Genomic DNA, 24,088 nt, shown 5'->3' with positions numbered 1-24,088 from the left:
ACACAGCACATTCACCTCAGGACTGTGCACCCTACACACAACACATACACCTCAGGACTGTGCACCCTACACACAACACATTCACCTCAGGACTGTGCACCCTACACACAGCACATTCACCTCAGGACTGTGCACCCTACACACAGCACATTCACCTCAGGACTGTGCACCCTACACACAACACATTCACCTCAGGACTGTGCACCTTACACACAGCACATACACCTCAGGACTGTGCACCCTACACACAGCACATTCACCTCAGGACTGTGCACCCTACACACAACACATACACCTCAGGACTGTGCACCTTACACACAACACATACACCTCAGGACTGTGCACCCTACACACAGCACATTCACCTCAGGACTGTGCACCTTACACACAGCACATACACCTCAGGACTGTGCACCCTACACACAACACATACACCTCAGGACTGTGCACCCAAACACAACACGTACACCTCAGGACTGTGCACCTTACACACAACACATTCACCTCAGGACTGTGCACCCTACACACAACACATACACCTCAGGACTGTGCACCCTACACACAGCACATTCACCTCAGGACTGTGCACCCTACACACAACACATACACCTCAGGACTGTGCACCCTACACACAGCACATTCACCTCAGGACTGTGCACCCTACACACAACACATACACCTCAGGACTGTGCACCCTACACACAACACATACACCTCAGGACTGTGCACCCTACACACAACACATACACCTCAGGACTGTGCACCCTACACACAACACATACACCTCAGGACTCTGCACCCAAACACAACACGTACACCTCAGGACTGTGCACCCTACACACAACACATACACCTCAGGACTGTGCACCTTACACACAACACATTCACCTCAGGACTGTGTACCTTACACACAGCACATACACCTCAGGACTGTGCACCCTACACACAGCACATACACCTCAGGACTGTGCACCTTACACACAACACATACACCTCAGGACTGTGCACCTTATACACAACACATACACCTCAGGACTGTGCACCTTACTTACAGCACATACACCTCAGGACTGTGCACCCTACACACAGTACATACACCTCAGGACTGTGCACCCTACACACAGCACATTCACCTCAGGACTGTGCACCCTACACACAACACATTCACCTCAGCACTGTGCACCTTACACACAGCACATACACCTCAGGACTGTGCACCCTACACACAGCACATTCACCTCAGGACTGTGCACCCTACACACAGCACATTCACCTCAGGACTGTGCACCTTACACACAACACATACACCTCAGGACTGTGCACCTTACACACAACACATACACCTCAGGACTGTGCACCTTACACACAACACATACACCTCAGGACTGTGCACTTTACACACAGCACATACACCTCAGGACTGTGCACCTTACACACAACACATACACCTCAGGACTGTGCACCTTACACACAACACATACACCTCAGGACTGTGCACCCTACACACAACACATACACCTCAGGACTGTGCACCCTACACACAGCACATTCACCTCAGGACTGTGCACCCTACACACAACACATTCACCTCAGGACTGTGCACCTTACACACAGCACATACACCTCAGGACTGTGCACCCTACACACAGCACATTCACCTCAGGACTGTGCACCCTACACACAACACATACACCTCAGGACTGTGCACCTTACACACAACACATACACCTCAGGACTGTGCACCCTACACACAGCACATTCACCTCAGGACTGTGCACCTTACACACAGCACATACACCTCAGGACTGTGCACCCTACACACAACACATACACCTCAGGACTGTGCACCCTACACACAACACATACACCTCAGGACTGTGCACCCTACACACAACACGTACACCTCAGGACTGTGCACCTTACACACAACACATACACCTCAGGACTGTGCACCCTACACACAGCACATTCACCTCAGGACTGTGCACCTTACACACAGCACATACACCTCAGGACTGTGCACCCTACACACAACACATACACCTCAGGACTGTGCACCCTACACACAACACGTACACCTCAGGACTGTGCACCCTACACACAACACGTACACCTCAGGACTGTGCACCCTACACACAGCACATTCACCTCAGGACTGTGCACCCTACACACAACACATACACCTCAGGACTGTGCACTTTACACACAGCACATACACCTCAGGACTGTGCACCTTGCACACAACACATACACCTCAGGACTGTGCACCCTACACACAACACATACACCTCAGGACTGTGCACCTTACACACAACACATACACCTCAGGACTGTGCACCCTACACACAACACATACACCTCAGGACTGTGCACCCTACACACAGCACATTCACCTCAGGACTGTGCACCCTACCCACAACACATTCACCTCAGGACTGTGCACCTTACACACAGCACATACACCTCAGGACTGTGCACCCTACACACAGCACATTCACCTCAGGACTGTGCACCCTACACACAACACATACACCTCAGGACTGTGCACCCTACACACAACACGTACACCTCAGGACTGTGCACCTTACACAGAACACATACACCTCAGGACTGTGCACCCTACACACAATACATACACCTCAGGACTGTGCACCTTACACACAACACATACACCTCAGGACTGTGCACCCTACACACAGCACATACACCTCAGGACTGTGCACCTTACACACAACACATACACCTCAGGACTGTGCACCTTACACACAACACATACACCTCAGGACTGTGCACTTTACACACAGCACATACACCTCAGGACTGTGCACCTTACACACAACACATACACCTCTGGACTGTGCACCTTACACACAGCACATACACCTCAGGACTGTGCACCCTACACACAGCACATTCACCTCAGGACTGTGCACCATACACACAACACATACACCTCAGGACTGTGCACCTTACACACAACACATACACCTCAGGACTGTGCACCCTACACACAGCACATACACCTCAGGACTGTGCACCTTACACACAACACATACACCTCAGGACTGTGCACCCTACACACAACACATACACCTCAGGACTGTGCACCTTACACACAGCACATACACCTCAGGACTGTGCACCTTACACACAACACATACACCTCAGGACTGTGCACTTTACACACAACACATAGACCTCAGGACTGAGCACCCTACACACAACACATACACCTCAGGACTGTGCACCTTACACAGAACACATACACCTCAGGACTGTGCACCCTACACACAACACATACACCTCAGGACTGTGCACCCTACACACAATACATACACCTCAGGACTGTGCACCTTACACACAACACATACACCTCAGGACTGTGCACCCTACACACAGCACATACACCTCAGGACTGTGCACCTTACACACAACACATACACCTCAGGACTGTGCACCTTACACACAACACATACACCTCAGGACTGTGCAGCTTACACACAGCACATACACCTCAGGACTGTGCACCCTACACACACAACACATACACCTCAGGACTGTGCACCTTACACACAGCACATACACCTCAGGACTGTGCACCTTACACACAACACATACACCTCAGGACTGTGCACCTTACACACAGCACATTCACCTCAGGACTGTGTACCTTACACACAGCACATTCACCTCAGGACTGTGCACCTTACACACAACACATTCACCTCAGGACTGTGCACCCTACACACAGTACATACACCTCAGGACTGTGCACCTTACACACAGCACATACACCTCAGGACTGTGCACCCTACACACACACAACACATACACCTCAGGACTGTGCACCTTACACACAGCACATACACCTCAGGACTGTGCACCTTACACACAGCACATACACCTCAGGACTGTGCACCTTACACACAGCACATTCACCTCAGGACTGTGTACCTTACACACAGCACATTCACCTCAGGACTGTGCACCTTACACACAACACATACACCTCAGGACTGTGCACCTTACACACAGCACATTCACCTCAGGACTGTGCACCTTACACACACAACACATACACCTCAGGACTGTGCACCTTACACACAGCACATACACCTCAGGACTGTGCACCTTACACACAACACATACACCTCAGGACTGTGCACCTTACACACAGCACATTCACCTCAGGACTGTGTACCTTACACACAGCACATTCACCTCAGGACTGTGCACCTTACACACAACACATACACCTCAGGACTGTGCACCTTACACACAGCACATTCACCTCAGGACTGTGCACCTTACACACAGCACATACACCTCAGGACTGTGCACCTTACACACAACACATACACCTCAGGACCGTGCACCTTACACACAGCACATTCACCTCAGGACCGTGTACCTTACACACAGCACATACACCTCAGGACCGTGCACCCTACACACAGCACATACACCTCAGGACCGTGCACCTTACACACACAACACATACACCTCAGGACCGTGCACCTTACACACAGCACATACACCTCAGGACTGTGCACCTTACACACAACACATACACCTCAGGACTGTGCACCCTACACACAGCACATACACCTCAGGACTGTGCACCTTACACACAACACATACACCTCAGGACTGTGCACCCTACACACAACACATACACCTCAGGACTGTGCACCTTACACACAGCACATACACCTCAGGACTGTGCACCTTACACACAACACATACACCTCAGGACTGTGCACTTTACACACAACACATAGACCTCAGGACTGAGCACCCTACACACAACACATACACCTCAGGACTGTGCACCTTACACAGAACACATACACCTCAGGACTGTGCACCCTACACACAACACATACACCTCAGGACTGTGCACCCTACACACAATACATACACCTCAGGACTGTGCACCTTACACACAACACATACACCTCAGGACTGTGCACCCTACACACAGCACATACACCTCAGGACTGTGCACCTTACACACAACACATACACCTCAGGACTGTGCACCTTACACACAACACATACACCTCAGGACTGTGCACTTTACACACAGCACATACACCTCAGGACTGTGCACCTTACACACAACACATACACCTCAGGACTGTGCACCTTACACACAACACATACACCTCAGGACTGTGCACCTTACACACAGCACATTCACCTCAGGACTGTGCACCCTACACACAACACATTCACCTCAGCACTGTGCACCTTACACACAGCACATACACCTCAGGACTGTGCACCCTACACACAGCACATTCACCTCAGGACTGTGCACCCTACACACAACACATACACATCAGGACTGTGCACCTTACACACAACACATACACCTCAGGACTGTGCACCTTACACACAACACATACACCTCAGGACTGTGCACCTTACACACAACACATACACCTCAGGACTGTGCACTTTACACACAGCACATACACCTCAGGACTGTGCACCTTACACACAACACATACACCTCAGGACTGTGCACCTTACACACAACACATACACCTCAGGACTGTGCACCCTACACACAACACATACACCTCAGGACTGTGCACCCTACACACAGCACATTCACCTCAGGACTGTGCACCCTACACACAACACATTCACCTCAGGACTGTGCACCTTACACACAGCACATACACCTCAGGACTGTGCACCCTACACACAGCACATTCACCTCAGGACTGTGCACCCTACACACAACACATACACCTCAGGACTGTGCACCTTACACACAACACATACACCTCAGGACTGTGCACCCTACACACAGCACATTCACCTCAGGACTGTGCACCTTACACACAGCACATACACCTCAGGACTGTGCACCCTACACACAACACATACACCTCAGGACTGTGCACCCTACACACAACACATACACCTCAGGACTGTGCACCCTACACACAACACGTACACCTCAGGACTGTGCACCTTACACACAACACATACACCTCAGGACTGTGCACCCTACACACAGCACATTCACCTCAGGACTGTGCACCTTACACACAGCACATACACCTCAGGACTGTGCACCCTACACACAACACATACACCTCAGGACTGTGCACCCTACACACAACACATACACCTCAGGACTGTGCACCCTACACACAACACGTACACCTCAGGACTGTGCACCCTACACACAGCACATTCACCTCAGGACTGTGCACCCTACACACAACACATACACCTCAGGACTGTGCACTTTACACACAGCACATACACCTCAGGACTGTGCACCTTACACACAACACATACACCTCAGGACTGTGCACCCTACACACAACACATACACCTCAGGACTGTGCACCTTACACACAACACATACACCTCAGGACTGTGCACCCTACACACAACACATACACCTCAGGACTGTGCACCCTACACACAGCACATTCACCTCAGGACTGTGCACCCTACACACAACACATTCACCTCAGGACTGTGCACCTTACACACAGCACATACACCTCAGGACTGTGCACCCTACACACAGCACATTCACCTCAGGACTGTGCACCCTACACACAACACATACACCTCAGGACTGTGCACCCTACACACAACACGTACACCTCAGGACTGTGCACCTTACACACAACACATACACCTCAGGACTGTGCACCCTGCACACAACACATACACCTCAGGACTGTGCACCCTACACACAACACGTACACCTCAGGACTGTGCACCCTACACACAACACATACACCTCAGGACTGTGCACCCTACACACAACACGTACACCTCAGGACTGTGCACCCTACACACAGCACATACACCTCAGGACTGTGCACCCTACACACAACACATACACCTCAGGACTGTGCACCCTACACACAACACATTCACCTCAGGACTGTGCACCCTACACACAACACATACACCTCAAAACTGTGCACCTTACACACAGCACATACACCTCAGGACTGTGCACCCTACACACAGCACATTCACCTCAGGACTGTGCACCCTACACACAACACATACACCTCAGGACTGTGCACCCTACACACAACACATACACCTCAGGACTGTGCACCCTACACACAACACATACACCTCAGGACTGTGCACCCTACACACAACACATACACCTCAGGACTGTGCACTTTACACACAACACATACACCTCAGGACTGTGCACCTTACACACAACACATTCACCTCAGGACTGTGTACCTTACACACAGCACATACACCTCAGGACTGTGCACCCTACACACAGCACATACACCTCAGGACTGTGCACCCTACACACAACACATACACCTCAGGACTGTGCACCCTACACACAACACATACACCTCAGGACTGTGCACCTTACACACAACACATTCACCTCAGGACTGTGTACCTTACACACAGCACATACACCTCAGGACTGTGCACCCTACACACAGCACATACACCTCAGGACTGTGCACCTTACACACAACACATACACCTCAGGACTGTGCACCCTACACACAACACATACACCTCAGGACTGTGCACCTTACACACAACACATACACCTCAGGACTGTGCACCCTACACACAACACATACACCTCAGGACTGTGCACCTTACACACAACACATACACCTCAGGACTGTGCACCCTACACACAACACGTACACCTCAGGACTGTGCACCCTACACACAACACGTACACCTCAGGACTGTGCACCCTACACACAACACATACACCTCAGGACTGTGCACCCTACACACAACACGTACACCTCAGGACTGTGCACCCTACACACAGCACATACACCTCAGGACTGTGCACCCTACACACAACACATACACCTCAGGACTGTGCACCCTACACACAACACATTCACCTCAGGACTGTGCACCCTACACACAACACATACACCTCAAAACTGTGCACCTTACACACAGCACATACACCTCAGGACTGTGCACCCTACACACAGCACATTCACCTCAGGACTGTGCACCCTACACACAACACATACACCTCAGGACTGTGCACCCTACACACAACACATACACCTCAGGACTGTGCACCCTACACACAACACATACACCTCAGGACTGTGCACTTTACACACAGCACATACACCTCAGGACTGTGCACCTTACACACAACACATACACCTCAGGACTGTGCACCTTACACACAACACATTCACCTCAGGACTGTGTACCTTACACACAGCACATACACCTCAGGACTGTGCACCCTACACACAGCACATACACCTCAGGACTGTGCACCCTACACACAACACATACACCTCAGGACTGTGCACCCTACACACAACACATACACCTCAGGACTGTGCACCTTACACACAACACATTCACCTCAGGACTGTGTACCTTACACACAGCACATACACCTCAGGACTGTGCACCCTACACACAGCACATACACCTCAGGACTGTGCACCTTACACACAACACATACACCTCAGGACTGTGCACCCTACACACAACACATACACCTCAGGACTGTGCACCTTACACACAACACATACACCTCAGGACTGTGCACCCTACACACAACACATACACCTCAGGACTGTGCACCCTACACACAGCACATTCACCTCAGGACTGTGCACCCTACACACAACACATACACCTCAAAACTGTGCACCTTACACACAGCACATACACCTCAGGACTGTGCACCCTACACACAGCACATTCACCTCAGGACTGTGCACCCTACACACAACACATACACCTCAGGACCGTGCACCTTACACACAGCACATACACCTCAGGACTGTGCACCTTACACACAACACATACACCTCAGGACTGTGCACCCTAAACACAACACATACACCTCAGGACTGTGCACCTTACACACAACACATACACCTCAGGACTGTGCACCTTACACACAACACATACACCTCAGGACTGTGCACTTTACACACAACACATAGACCTCAGGACTGAGCACCCTACACACAACACATACACCTCAGGACTGTGCACCTTACACACAACACATTCACCTCAGGACTGTGTACCTTACACACAGCACATACACCTCAGGACTGTGCACCCTACACACACACCTCAGGACTGTGCACCTTACACACAACACATACACCTCAGGACTGTGCACCCTACACACAATACATACACCTCAGGACTGTGCACCTTACACACAACACATACACCTCAGGACTGTGCACCCTACACACAGCACATACACCTCAAGACTGTGCACCTTACACACAGCACATTCACCACAGGACTGTGCACCCTACACACAACACGTACACCTCAGGACTGTGCACCATACACACAACACGTACACCTCAGGACTGTGCACCTTACACACAACACATACACCTCAGGACTGTGCACCTTACACACAGCACATACACCTCAGGACTGTGCACCTTACACACAACACATACACCTCAGGACTGTGCACCCTACACACAATACATACACCTCAGGACTGTGCACCTTACACACAACACATACACCTCAGGACTGTGCACCCTACACACAGCACATACACCTCAGGACTGTGCACCTTACACACAACACATACACCTCAGGACTGTGCACCTTACACACAACACATACACCTCAGGACTGTGCACTTTACACACAGCACATACACCTCAGGACTGTGCACCTTACACACAGCACATACACCTCAGGACTGTGCACCTTACACACAACACATACACCTCAGGACTGTGCACCTTACACACAACACATACACCTCAGGACTGTGCACCCTACACACAACACATACACCTCAGGACTGTGCACCCTACACACAGCACATTCACCTCAGGACTGTGCACCCTACACACAACACATTCACCTCAGGACTGTGCACCTTACACACAGCACATACACCTCAGGACTGTGCACCCTACACACAGCACATTCACCTCAGGACTGTGCACCCTACACACAACACATACACCTCAGGACTGTGCACCTTACACACAACACATACACCTCAGGACTGTGCACCCTACACACAGCACATTCACCTCAGGACTGTGCACCTTACACACAGCACATACACCTCAGGACTGTGCACCCTACACACAACACGTACACCTCAGGACTGTGCACCTTACACACAGCACATTCACCTCAGGACTGTGCACCCTACACACAACACATACACCTCAGGACTGTGCACCCTACACACAACACATACACCTCAGGACTGTGCACCTTACACACAGCACATACACCTCAGGACTGTGCACCCTACACACAGCACATTCACCTCAGGACTGTGCACCATACACACAACACATTCACCTCAGGACTGTGCACCCTACACACAACACATACACCTCAGGACTGTGCACCTTACACACAGCACATTCACCTCAGGACTGTGCACCCTACACACAACACATTCACCTCAGGACTGTGCACCCTACACACAACACATACACCTCAGGACTGTGCACCTTACACACAGCACATTCACCTCAGGACTGTGCACCCTACACACAACACATTCACCTCAGGACTGTGCACCCTACACACAACACATACACCTCAGGACTGTGCACCTTACACACAGCACATTCACCTCAGGACTGTGCACCCTACACACAACACATACACATCAGGACTGTGCACCTTACACACAACACATACACCTCAGGACTGTGCACCTTACACACAACACATACACCTCAGGACTGTGCACCTTACACACAACACATACACCTCAGGACTGTGCACTTTACACACAGCACATACACCTCAGGACTGTGCACCTTACACACAACACATACACCTCAGGACTGTGCACCTTACACACAACACATACACCTCAGGACTGTGCACCCTACACACAACACATACACCTCAGGACTGTGCACCCTACACACAGCACATTCACCTCAGGACTGTGCACCCTACACACAACACATTCACCTCAGGACTGTGCACCTTACACACAGCACATACACCTCAGGACTGTGCACCCTACACACAGCACATTCACCTCAGGACTGTGCACCCTACACACAACACATACACCTCAGGACTGTGCACCTTACACACAACACATACACCTCAGGACTGTGCACCCTACACACAGCACATTCACCTCAGGACTGTGCACCTTACACACAGCACATACACCTCAGGACTGTGCACCCTACACACAACACATACACCTCAGGACTGTGCACCCTACACACAACACATACACCTCAGGACTGTGCACCCTACACACAACACGTACACCTCAGGACTGTGCACCTTACACACAACACATACACCTCAGGACTGTGCACCCTACACACAGCACATTCACCTCAGGACTGTGCACCTTACACACAGCACATACACCTCAGGACTGTGCACCCTACACACAACACATACACCTCAGGACTGTGCACCCTACACACAACACATACACCTCAGGACTGTGCACCCTACACACAACACGTACACCTCAGGACTGTGCACCCTACACACAGCACATTCACCTCAGGACTGTGCACCCTACACACAACACATACACCTCAGGACTGTGCACTTTACACACAGCACATACACCTCAGGACTGTGCACCTTACACACAACACATACACCTCAGGACTGTGCACCCTACACACAACACATACACCTCAGGACTGTGCACCTTACACACAACACATACACCTCAGGACTGTGCACCCTACACACAACACATACACCTCAGGACTGTGCACCCTACACACAGCACATTCACCTCAGGACTGTGCACCCTACACACAACACATTCACCTCAGGACTGTGCACCTTACACACAGCACATACACCTCAGGACTGTGCACCCTACACACAGCACATTCACCTCAGGACTGTGCACCCTACACACAACACATACACCTCAGGACTGTGCACCCTACACACAACACGTACACCTCAGGACTGTGCACCTTACACACAACACATACACCTCAGGACTGTGCACCCTGCACACAACACATACACCTCAGGACTGTGCACCCTACACACAACACGTACACCTCAGGACTGTGCACCCTACACACAACACATACACCTCAGGACTGTGCACCCTACACACAACACGTACACCTCAGGACTGTGCACCCTACACACAGCACATACACCTCAGGACTGTGCACCCTACACACAACACATACACCTCAGGACTGTGCACCCTACACACAACACATTCACCTCAGGACTGTGCACCCTACACACAACACATACACCTCAAAACTGTGCACCTTACACACAGCACATACACCTCAGGACTGTGCACCCTACACACAGCACATTCACCTCAGGACTGTGCACCCTACACACAACACATACACCTCAGGACTGTGCACCCTACACACAACACATACACCTCAGGACTGTGCACCCTACACACAACACATACACCTCAGGACTGTGCACTTTACACACAGCACATACACCTCAGGACTGTGCACCTTACACACAACACATACACCTCAGGACTGTGCACCTTACACACAACACATTCACCTCAGGACTGTGTACCTTACACACAGCACATACACCTCAGGACTGTGCACCCTACACACAGCACATACACCTCAGGACTGTGCACCCTACACACAACACATACACCTCAGGACTGTGCACCCTACACACAACACATACACCTCAGGACTGTGCACCTTACACACAACACATTCACCTCAGGACTGTGTACCTTACACACAGCACATACACCTCAGGACTGTGCACCCTACACACAGCACATACACCTCAGGACTGTGCACCTTACACACAACACATACACCTCAGGACTGTGCACCCTACACACAACACATACACCTCAGGACTGTGCACCTTACACACAACACATACACCTCAGGACTGTGCACCCTACACACAACACATACACCTCAGGACTGTGCACCTTACACACAACACATACACCTCAGGACTGTGCACCCTACACACAACACGTACACCTCAGGACTGTGCACCCTACACACAACACGTACACCTCAGGACTGTGCACCCTACACACAACACATACACCTCAGGACTGTGCACCCTACACACAACACGTACACCTCAGGACTGTGCACCCTACACACAGCACATACACCTCAGGACTGTGCACCCTACACACAACACATACACCTCAGGACTGTGCACCCTACACACAACACATTCACCTCAGGACTGTGCACCCTACACACAACACATACACCTCAAAACTGTGCACCTTACACACAGCACATACACCTCAGGACTGTGCACCCTACACACAGCACATTCACCTCAGGACTGTGCACCCTACACACAACACATACACCTCAGGACTGTGCACCCTACACACAACACATACACCTCAGGACTGTGCACCCTACACACAACACATACACCTCAGGACTGTGCACTTTACACACAGCACATACACCTCAGGACTGTGCACCTTACACACAACACATACACCTCAGGACTGTGCACCTTACACACAACACATTCACCTCAGGACTGTGTACCTTACACACAGCACATACACCTCAGGACTGTGCACCCTACACACAGCACATACACCTCAGGACTGTGCACCCTACACACAGCACATACACCTCAGGACTGTGCACCCTACACACAACACATACACCTCAGGACTGTGCACCCTACACACAACACATACACCTCAGGACTGTGCACCTTACACACAACACATTCACCTCAGGACTGTGTACCTTACACACAGCACATACACCTCAGGACTGTGCACCTTACACACAGCACATACACCTCAGGACTGTGCACCCTACACACAACACATACACCTCAGGACTGTGCACCTTACACACAACACATTCACCTCAGGACTGTGCACTTTACACACAACACATACACCTCAGGACTGTGCACCCTACACACAGCACATACACCTCAGGACTGTGTACCTTACACACAACACATTCACCTCAGGACTGTGTACCTTACACACAGTACATTCACCTCAGGACTGTGTACCTTACACACAGCACATTCACCTCAGGACTGTGCACCCTACACACAACACATACACCTCAGGACTGTGCACCCTACACACAGTACATTCACCTCAGGACTGTGTACCTTACACACAGCACATTCACCTCAGGACTGTGCACCCTACACACAACACATACACCTCAGGACTGTGCACCCTACACACAACACATTCACCTCAGGACTGTGCACCCTACACACAACACATACACCTCAGGACTGTGCACCTTACACACAGCACATACACCTCAGGACTGTGCACCCTACACACAGCACATTCACCTCAGGACTGTGCACCATACACACAACACATACACCTCAGGACTGTGCACCCTACACACAACACATACACCTCAGGACTGTGCACCCTACACACAACACATACACCTCAGGACTGTGCACCCTACACACAACACATACACCTCAGGACTGTGCACCTTACACACAGCACATACACCTCAGGACTGTGCACCCTACACACAACACATACACCTCAGGACTGTGCACCCTACACACAGCACATACACCTCAGGACTGTGCACCTTACACACAGCACATACACCTCAGGACTGTGCACCCTACACACAACACATACACCTCAGGACTGTGCACCTTACACACAGCACATACACCTCAGGACTGTGCACCCTACACACAACACATACACCTCAGGACTGTGCACCTTACACACAACACATACACTTCAGTACTGTGCACCCTACACACAATACATACACCTCAGTACTGTACACCTTATACACAACACATACACCTCAGGACTGTGCACCTTACACACAACACATACACCTCAGGACTGTGCACCTTACACACAACACATACACCTCAGGACTGTGCACCTTATACACAACACATACACCTCAGGACTGTGCACCCTACACACAGCACATACACCTCAGGACTGTGCACCCTACACACAACACATACACCTCAGGACTGTGCACCTTACACACAACACATACACTTCAGTACTGTGCACCCTACACACAATACATACACCTCAGTACTGTACACCTTATACACAACACATACACCTCAGGACTGTGCACCTTACACACAACACATACACCTCAGGACTGTGCACCTTACACACAGCACATACACCTCAGGACTGTGCACCTTACACACAGCACATACACCTCAGGACTGTGCACCCTACACACAGCACATACACCTCAGGACTGTGCACCCTACACACAGCACATACACCTCAGGACTGTGCACCCTACACACAGCACATACACCTCAGGACTGTGCACCTTACACACAACACATACACCTCAGGACTGTGCACCTTACACACAACACATACACCTCAGGACTGTGCACCTTACACACAACACATTCACCTCAGGACTGTGCACCCTACACACAGCACATACACCTCAGGACTGTGCACCTTACACACAGCACATACACCTCAGGACTGTGCACCCTACACACAGCACATACACCTCAGGACTGTGCACCCTACACACAGCACATACACCTCAGGACTGTGCACCCTACACACAGCACGTACACCTCAGGACTGTGCACCCTACACACAGCACGTACACCTCAGGACTGTGCACCTTACACACAACACATACACCTCAGGACTGTGCACCTTACACACAACACATACACCTCAGGACTGTGCACCTTACACACAACACATTCACCTCAGGACTGTGCACCCTACACACAGCACATACACCTCAGGACTGTGCACCTTACACACAGCACATACACCTCAGGACTGTGCACCCTACACACAGCACATACACCTCAGGACTGTGCACCCTACACACAGCACATACACCTCAGGACTGTGCACCCTACACACAGCACATACACCTCAGGACTGTGCACCTTACACACAACACATACACCTCAGGACTGTGCACCTTACACACAACACATACACCTCAGGACTGTGCACCTTACACACAACACATTCACCTCAGGACTGTGCACCCTACACACAGCACATTCACCTCAGGACTGTGCACCCTACACACAGCACATACACCTCAGGACTGTGCACCTTACACACAGCACATGCACCTCAGGACTGTGCACCTTACACACAACACATACACCTCAGGACTGTGCACCTTACACACAACACATACACCTCAGGACTGTGCACCTTACACACAACACATACACCTCAGGACTGTGCACTTTACACACAGCACATACACCTCAGGACTGTGCACCCTATACACAGCACATTCACCTCAGGACTGTGCACCCTACACACAACACATACACCTCAGGACTGTGCACCTTACACACAACACATACACCTCAGGACTGTGCACCTTACACACAGCACATTCACCTCAGGACTGTGCACCTTACACACAACACATTCACCTCAGGACTGTGCACCTTACACACAACACATTCACCTCAGGACTGTGCACTTTACACACAGCACATTCACCTCAGGACTGTGCACCCTATACACAGCACATACACCTCAGGACTGTGCACCCTACACACAACACATACACCTCAGGACTGTGCACCTTACACACAGCACATACACCTCAGGACTGTGCACCCTACACACAACACATACACCTCAGGACTGTGCACGTTACACACAGCACATACACCTCAGGACTGTGCACCTTACACACAGCACATACACCTCAGGACTGTGCACCTTACACACAACACATACACCTCAGGACTGTGCACCTTACACACAGCACATACACCTCAGGACTGTGCACCCTACACACAGCACATACACCTCAGGACTGTGCACCTTACACACAACACATACACCTCAGGACTGTGCACCTTACACACAACACATACACCTCAGGACTGTGCACCTTACACACAACACATTCACCTCAGGACTGTGCACCCTACACACAGCACATTCACCTCAGGACTGTGCACCCTACACACAGCACATACACCTCAGGACTGTGCACCTTACACACAGCACATGCACCTCAGGACTGTGCACCTTACACACAACACATACACCTCAGGACTGTGCACCTTACACACAACACATACACCTCAGGACTGTGCACCTTACACACAACACATACACCTCAGGACTGTGCACTTTACACACAGCACATACACCTCAGGACTGTGCACCCTACACACAGCACAGTCACCTCAGGACTGTGCACCCTACACACAACACATTCACCTCAGGACTGTGCACCTTACACACAGCACATTCACCTCAGGACTGTGCACCTTACACACAGCACATTCACCTCAGGACTGTGCACCCTACACACAGCACATTCACCTCAGGACTGTGCACCTTACACACAACACATTCACCTCAGGACTGTGCACCTTACACACAACACATTCACCTCAGGACTGTGCACTTTACACACAGCACATACACCTCAGGACTGTGCACCCTATACACAGCACATTCACCTCAGGACTGTGCACCCTACACACAACACATACACCTCAGGACTGTGCACCTTACACACAACACATACACCTCAGGACTGTGCACCTTACACACAGCACATTCACCTCAGGACTGTGCACCTTACACACAACACATTCACCTCAGGACTGTGCACCTTACACACAACACATTCACCTCAGGACTGTGCACTTTACACACAGCACATTCACCTCAGGACTGTGCACCCTATACACAGCACATACACCTCAGGACTGTGCACCCTACACACAACACATACACCTCAGGACTGTGCACCTCACACACAGCACATACACCTCAGGACTGTGCACCCTACACACAACACACACACCTCAGGACTGTGCACCTTACACACAACACATACACCTCAGGACTGTGCACCTTACACACAGCACATTCACCTCAGGACTGTGCACCTTACACACAACACATTCACCTCAGGACTGTGCACCTTACACACAACACATTCACCTCAGGACTGTGCACTTTACACACAGCACATTCACCTCAGGACTGTGCACCCTATACACAGCACATACACCTCAGGACTGTGCACCCTACACACAACACATACACCTCAGGACTGTGCACCTTACACACAGCACATACACCTCAGGACTGTGCACCCTACACACAACACATACACCTCAGGACTGTGCACCTCACACACAGCACATACACCTCAGGACTGTGCACCCTACACACAACACACACACCTCAGGACTGTGCACCTTACACACAGCACATACACCTCAGGACTGTGCACCTTACACACAACACATACACCTCAGGACTGTGCACCTCACACACAGCACATACACCTCAGGACTGTGCACCCTACACACAACACACACACCTCAGGACTGTGCACCTTACACACAACACATACACCTCAGGACTGTGCACCTTACCTTGCAATACTTCATAATGTGTAATATTTTATTTTATAATGTGACTCTCTCTGTGCAATACTTTTATAATGTGCTATGAGCAATACCTCACTCCATAATGTGTAACACAACACATACACCTCAGGACTGTGCACCTTACACCCCCCCCCCTTTTTTTCCCCTCTCTCTCTCTCTCTCTCTCTCTCCACGCTGTTTGCACTATTATTGGAGATGCTTTAATTTCATTGTACATGTGTATAGTGACAATAAAGACATTCTATTCTATTCTATTCTAAATAATCATCTGGATGTCGATAATTGTGGAACGGTGTCGATAACTGTGGACAAAAGTGTCAATAATTGTGGAACGGTGTCACATGATCTGATACGCTAAGTAACACACAACACATTCACCTCAGGACTGTGCACCCTACACACAGCACATACACCTCAGGACTGTGCACCTTACACACAGCACATACACCTCAGGACTGTGCACCTTACACACAACACATTCACCTCAGGACTGTGCACCCTACACACAGCACATTCACCTCAGGACTGTGCACCCTACACACAGCACATACACCTCAGGACTGTGCACCTTACACACAGCACATGCACCTCAGGACTGTGCACCTTACACACAACACATACACCTCAGGACTGTGCACCTTACACACAACACATACACCTCAGGACTGTGCACCTTACACACAACACATACACCTCAGGACTGTGCACCTTACACACAACACATACACCTCAGGACTGTGCACCTTACACACAACACATACACCTCAGGACTGTGCACTTTACACACAGCACATACACCTCAGGACTGTGCACCCTATACACAGCACATTCACCTCAGGACTGTGCACCCTACACACAACACATACACCTCAGGACTGTGCACCTTACACACAACACATACACCTCAGGACTGTGCACCTTACACACAGCACATTCACCTCAGGACTGTGCACCTTACACACAACACATTCACCTCAGGACTGTGCACCTTACACACAACACATTCACCTCAGGACTGTGCACTTTACACACAGCACATTCACCTCAGGACTGTGCACCCTATACACAGCACATACACCTCAGGACTGTGCACCCTACACACAACACATACACCTCAGGACTGTGCACCTTACCTTGCAATACTTCATAATGTGTAATATTTTATTTTATAATGTGACTCTCTCTGTGCAATACTTTTATAATGTGCTATGAGCAATACCTCACTCCATAATGTGTAATACAACACATACACCTCAGGACTGTGCACCTTACACCCCCCCCCCCCCCCCCCCCTTTTTTTCCCCTCTCTCTCTCTCTCTCTCCACGCTGTTTGCACTATTATTGGAGATGCTTTAATTTCATTGTACATGTGTATAGTGACAATAAAGACATTCTATTCTATTCTATTCTATTCTAAATAATCATCTGGATGTCGATAATTGTGGAACGGTGTCGATAACTGTGGACAAAAGTGTCAATAATTGTGGAACGGTGTCACATGATCTGATACGCTAAGTAATCAGGAATCAACTCGTTTTTTTTCCAGTGGAAGTTTGAGTAATTATTCATGCACAATTTACATATTGAAAGTCTTTTCTACTTTTGCAACGGCCAAAAGATCGTTCAGGTGTTGATAATTGTAGTCGCCGCTCTAGTAGTAGTAGCAGTTGTCAGTAACAGCTAATTCTCATTATTTAATTATAAAGGAGGTACTGTAAAAACTAACAGGACAGGAGTGTAGTTGAGACTGTAACCGAGTGGTTCTGGGAATTTAAAATATTAAAAGCAGAAACACAATTAAATTTTCAAGCTAAATTACAGTTATTTCAAATTACACTCACTGTTCACTTTATTATAAACACCTGTACATTTGCGCAGTTATCTATGGATGTTGATATCAGATGGTCTGGTCTGAGTCTTTCTTGTTGCTGATGCCATGGGATTCTCTCTCTCTCACACACACACACACACACACACACACACACACACACACACACACACACACACACACCAGTCTCCAGAGTCTACACAGAGCAGAACAAAAATAATTAAAAAACATCCTGTGAGCAGAGAATCCACAGGCTGAAACACCATGCTGAAAAGAAAGATCAGACAACACGATCAGACCGATCTGAGCTGACAATAAGTCTATAGTAACTCAAATAATCACTCTTTACAACCCTGGTGAGCAGAAAAGCATCTCAAAACACACAAGACATCAAACCTTGAAGTAAATGAGCTACAAGAGCAGAAGACCACATCAGGTTCCTCTCCTGTCAGCCAAGAACAGGAATCTGAGGCCCAAACTGGACAGCTAAAGACTGGAAAAAAGACAACGTGATGATTTTTTTTTCCTTCTAATTTTCAGCTGATGTGAACATTAACTGAAGCTGCATGATTGTATGCGGTGTGCTGCCGCCACATGATTGGCTGATGTCCATGTGTTTTTAATAAAGTGGACGCTAAGTGTAAACTCCAAACTCCAGCTTAAATACATCTACATGCATAGAAATCTAACCTTCACTTCATCTCATCTCATTATCTCTAGCTGCTTTATCCTGTTCTACAGGGTCGCAGGCAAGCTGGAGCCTATCCCAGCTGACTACGGGCGAAAGGCGGGGTACACCCTGGACAAGTCGCCAGGTCATCACAGGGCTGACACATAGACACAGACAACCATTCACACTCACATTCACACCTACGCTCAATTTAGAGTCACCAGTTAACCTAACCTGCATGTCTTTGGACTGTGGGGGAAACCGGAGCACCCGGAGGAAACCCACACGGACACGGGGAGAACATGCAAACTCTGCACAGAAAGGCCCTCGCCGGCCACGGGGCTCGAACCCGGACCTTCTTGCTGCGAGGTGACAGTGCTAACCACTACACCACCGTGCTGCCCACCTTCACTTCATGTTGATCCAAAATAGAAAAAATGACAATTTTATTATTGTGTATGCAGACCATTTTATATAATACGTCCCAACCGGACTAAACTTATCAATTTACAAACCAAAAAGTCACGCTAAACAGTTGTGTCGCTGTATTAAATTATATATCTCCAGCTACTATGTTTTATTGTTAAATATTTATTTAGTATCCTTTAATCTATTGAAGAAAGTTGAATTGTACTGCATTCACAAAAGCTCAAGTCATTTCTCCACCTGGAAGTCACTTCAGTTACATTTCTAACTGCACCAAATGGACTTTTATAATATCGCCAGTCTTCCTGTTCCGCTTTGGTCCCGCCTCTTTCACAAAGACACGTTAGCCAGAACGTTCTAGTCTGACTGCTTTAATTTCTTTTCAGAGGAATTAACTTGAGTACACGGCCAGAGTGCAGTCAAAGTGCGAAACTGTCACTGGAAGTGGTTTTCTTGTGTTACTTTAAGAAACCAAGAGCTGAAACTGTCACTTGGTAATCTGAGTCGTTGCTGCTGTTGTTAATTAACAACAGCAAAAGATATTACAGGGTTAAATAAAAGCAAAGACGGTCCAATAGGCAAAAACAGGACATGAAACACCAGTGTACCAAGATGGAGGCGTGTGGTGTGTAACACGTAACAGGGGACTGTTTCCAAGTCACATATTCAAAGAATCTGAATTTCTCAGCGGTTAAAAGTGTAGGCGTTCTGGAAACTTCCACGTAAGAGTTTATTATTGAAAATTTATACCACGGTGTTGTTCAGTTCTCAAATCAGATTGGTCAGAAGGTGTTCCGAATGTAGTGTTGGCTGTATGACAAATCACAAGTTTATATGGAGGAAGCCGTGGCCTACTGGTTAGAGAAGCAGCTTTGGGACCAAAAGGTTGCCAGTTTGATTCCCTGGACCAGCAGGAATGGCTGAAGTTCCCTTGAGCAAGGCACCTAGCCCCACTTTGCTGCTCTGGGTATGATGTATATTGCTCTGGATAACAGTGTTAATTACATTAAATGCCATTAATGTAATATATTATGCTGATACATTACTGTTTCCATAGAAACAGACTCTATATCATCCATAATTACCCTAATAACAACAACCATAAACAATATGTTGTTTAACAAAAAATTTAAAAAATGCATATAATCACTGATATGGTTAGATTTTCTGTAAGGAGATGTTTATTTTAGGTCTTTGGAAGGTTTTCATCCAGCATCAGTGCTTTTCTAACAGTCGATACATTTTTCACCACAGAAAAGTCTTTGTTTATGGTTGTGCAGTTTCTCTGTAACATGATGCATTGTTGTTGTTGTTGTTGTTGTTTTTGTCTTTCAGAAGAAAGGGAAAAAAGATGCCAGGATGGAAAGACTGTTTATAGCTACTATAATGTAACTGATAACTGGTTTTGTACACGTTGCAAAATATTAAATGTAAATATAAATGTTGAAAACATCTGACATGTTCACCATCAGAAACAGGGGTACAGTAGGAGTCCGTTTCTGTCCCGCAAGGTACAGTCTACACTAATGTACCCCCTAGGGCTTATTACTGGACATCATGGTAATTATGTGTACCTTTTTAGGGGCAAAAAGGTACATACACGGTCCCAAGCAGTATATAAAGGGTACTGATCCAGTGACAAGTCATCTCATCTCATTATCTGTAGCCGCTTTATCCTTCTACAGGGTCACAGGCAAGCTGGAGCCTATCCCAGCTGACTACGGGCGAAAGGCGGGGTACACCCTGGACAAGTCACCAGGTCATCACAGGGCTGACACATAGACACAGACAACCATCACACTCACATTCACACCTACGGTCAATTTAGAGTCACCAGTTAGCCTAACCTGCATGTCTTTGGACTGTGGGGGAAACTGGAGCACCCGGAGGAAACCCACGCGGACACGGGGAGAACATGCAAACTCCGCACAGAAAGGCCCTCGCCGGCCCCGGGGCTCGAACCCAGGACCTTCTTGCTGTGAGGCGACAGCGCTAACCACTACACCACCGTGCCGCCCGTGACAAGTCATTATACCCCTAAAAGCTGGTGTTGAGTGGTCTATCAGATATATTCCATTCAGCTAGCATGATACTGAACAAGTCGAAGATGAGTCGCTGAATGGAATATATCTGATATACCGCCAAAAAAAGCCATTATTATTATTATTATTATAAATTCCTTTTGTGTGTTCAACATATCTTTCTCTTTCAAAATTCTCTCAAAATCTTCCGCATTTAATGAAGCAAACCTGGCAGCCATGTTTATTTACAAATTGTTCCAGTCGCTTGCTAGAGTGGAAGTTTTACGTCTCCGACATGTGACGTCATATTGTCTTGACAACCATGCAATATCGTAAACCATATCCAGCACTCATTCTCCATTGGACAGAGTGACGCAATTCACGTAGGATAAGCGATAAGCTAACAATATTGTATGCAATCAAACCAAACGAATGAAACCCGCTAGAAGGGAATAGAACACGTTTTTAATCCATCGAAAACATGTCCTGTATGTGTAATAATGTACTTTATTTTATGAGAGTGTTTGTTCATAAATAATTGCTGATTTTCAATGCAACATTTAAAAAAAACAGAAAAAAAATTTGACATGTTTAGCTTGGTAACCTTTGACCTTTACTTGGCCTCTGAACTTTGAAGTGTTTCTGACATCCAGTGGTTGAGCAAAGCCACTACACATCACTTTTTTTATGACCTGTCCAGTCAAACAAATGAAACAA

This window comes from Neoarius graeffei, chromosome 13, assembly GCF_027579695.1.
Source record: "Neoarius graeffei isolate fNeoGra1 chromosome 13, fNeoGra1.pri, whole genome shotgun sequence".
In the NCBI taxonomy this organism is placed as follows: domain Eukaryota; kingdom Metazoa; phylum Chordata; class Actinopteri; order Siluriformes; family Ariidae; genus Neoarius; species Neoarius graeffei.
Note: the sequence above shows the minus strand (reverse complement) of the source record.